Source organism: Nomascus leucogenys, chromosome 16 (genome assembly GCF_006542625.1).
Source record: "Nomascus leucogenys isolate Asia chromosome 16, Asia_NLE_v1, whole genome shotgun sequence".
NCBI lineage: Eukaryota > Metazoa > Chordata > Mammalia > Primates > Hylobatidae > Nomascus > Nomascus leucogenys.
Window position 1 is genome coordinate 44440939 of NC_044396.1, and position 2368 is coordinate 44443306.

A 2368-nucleotide genomic window follows, 5' to 3' on the forward strand; every position below is an offset into this window, starting at 1 on the left:
TTTTTATTTTTTGCTCTATTTTGATGCCTTGAGATACTGGGGTCTTGCTGACCCTGGAGGCATTGTCCCTCCGAGGGTCACCTAAATCCTGGAGATACCAAACAACTTATCCTAGAGCACACCCTTCAAGTGCAAACCTATCAACTCATAGCCCCACCACCTCCTCTATCAGGATCTTACTCGGAACCAGTATTCCCCACCATAATCACCCAGGGCCAACTACAAGACAACGAGGGATAGCCCAGTGCCCCATAGCCCACTGAAATGATTCAAACCAGCCAATCCTAAGCCTGCTTACTCCACCTCATCTGTTCCTTCCCTCAAAAATCATAATATGGTTTCCTTCCCTCAAAAACCATAAGACTATGGACTCTTGCCCATAGTCCCCATCCTCCCTCTGCCTCCTGATAGACCCTGGTGCTTCTCAGGCATCCTCCCCTGGTGTGTGGTCCTCCCTCCTCTTGGGATCTACAAGTACATGGAGCTTTTTTTTAACGGCAATCATCTTCTGATCTGTTGGCCTCACCACATCTGAATAGTAGTATAACTACGTTTTAAAACATCCTCATCGCCCCAAGATGGCGGCCGTTAAGGACAGTTGTGGCAAAGGAGAAATGGCCACAGGGAATGGGCGGCGGCTCCACCTGGGGATTCCTGAGGCCGTGTTTGTGGAAGAGGTAGATTCCTTCATGAAACAGCCTGGGGATGAGACTGCAGATACAGTATTAAAGAAGCTGGATAAACAGTACCAGAAGTATAAGTTTATGGAACTCAACCTTGCTCAAAAGAAAAGAAGCCTAAAAATTCAGATTCCTGAAATTAAACAGACTTTGGAAATTCTAAAATACATGCAGAAGAAAAAAGAGTCCACCAGCTCAATGGAGACCAGATTCTTGCTGGCAGATAACCTGTATTGCAAAGCTTCAGTTCCTCCTACCGATAAAGTGTGTCTGTGGTTGGGGGCTAATGTAATGCTTGAATATGATATTGATGAAGCTCAGGCATTGTTGGAAAAGAATTTATCGACTGCCACAAAGAATCTTGATTCCCTTGAGAAAGACCTTGACTTTCTTCAAGATCAATTTACTACCACAGAAGTCAATATGGCCAGGGTTTATAATTGGGATGTAAAAAGAAGAAACAAGGATGACTCTACCAAGAACAAAGCATAATGCTGGCAATTAAAAATGTGATTCGGTTTTCCAAACGTGTTATCTTAAATACCCCTTTATCCTTAACAGGTTGACATAACTTTGAATGTTTTAACAGCAAGAATTTTAAGAAAAGATAAACACCATTTTATTTATTTATAAAAACAAAATTAGTTTCAAATATTTTTGACATTGTGATTTTTTTTTCACATTTCTCAGCAAAGCTAATGGTATTTTAATCATTATTTTTGCCTGTCATAAGAAAACTCTTAGCTGAAATGGCTGAAAACTGTGAGACATGCTATGGAAGCTGAATGCCAGACGCTATAGCACAGTTTACTTTTTCCTTTTCTAATTGGCTGATGTTACTCTCACTTGATGTGGTTAAACCATTTTAGAGGTAGAGAAGACAGTTTGAATATTTGTAAACTTGTTTTTCTTTGGTATATTTAGGACTTAGTGCTCCTCTGTTGCTATTGTCTTCTATAAGTGGGGTTTCATGACTTACTGCTTAACAAATAACTATCTACTATGATATTCTGGACATTTTAGGAAATGGTAATTTGCCTTGCTACACATTAAGAGGGCTATTAAGACAACATTTTTTCTAACCTCAGATAAGTGCAGTGTCTTTGCAATGCCAACATAAGGGAGATCTTGGCCAACGTGAAATAAAATTACTCATTCAAAACTCTGCCTAAGGTGATTTTGTAGTTCTTAACAGTTCTCCAAAGCATCTTGAACAGGAATATTAAGATAAACGTAAATCTGCAATGGCTGAAAAGAGTTGTGAGCTTTTTTATTCATGATAAAACCTTACAGGAATAGTAAAAAAATCCCTGTGGAAAGCTACTAGTACATTGACCAGTGCTGGGTGATACAGATTCTGAGAAAAACATAAATGTATTAGTTCATCTCCGTGTAGTAAAAAGTATACTTATACAATGTTTTGTACTTGTATTTCATGAAATTAAAGCAGTGATGCTAAAACAAACAAACAAAAAAAAAACCATCCTCATCAGTTCCTCCTCCTCCTATAATGCCTTTTTCCACAAATGGCAGTTGTAAGAGCCATCTAGAGTCATCCTCTGTCACCTTTTGTAATTTGTACAATTTCTACCTTTTTAGTCTCTCTCTCATGTGATCCTCCTTTCTCTACTTACTGCAAATGTCTAGATCCAGATTCTAAGTATCTTTCACCTGGATTGCCAATTCTA

General features: G+C 38.9%; 1 pseudogene across 1 annotated transcript; it reads left to right on the top strand.

Moving 5' to 3' along the window:
* The first annotated feature begins 572 nt into the window (after positions 1-572).
* On the top strand, positions 573-1842 carry LOC100592702 (annotated as a pseudogene). Its single transcript, XR_001115725.2, has one exon. The product of XR_001115725.2 is annotated as a prefoldin subunit 3 pseudogene (transcript).
* The last annotated feature ends 526 nt before the right edge of the window (positions 1843-2368 follow it).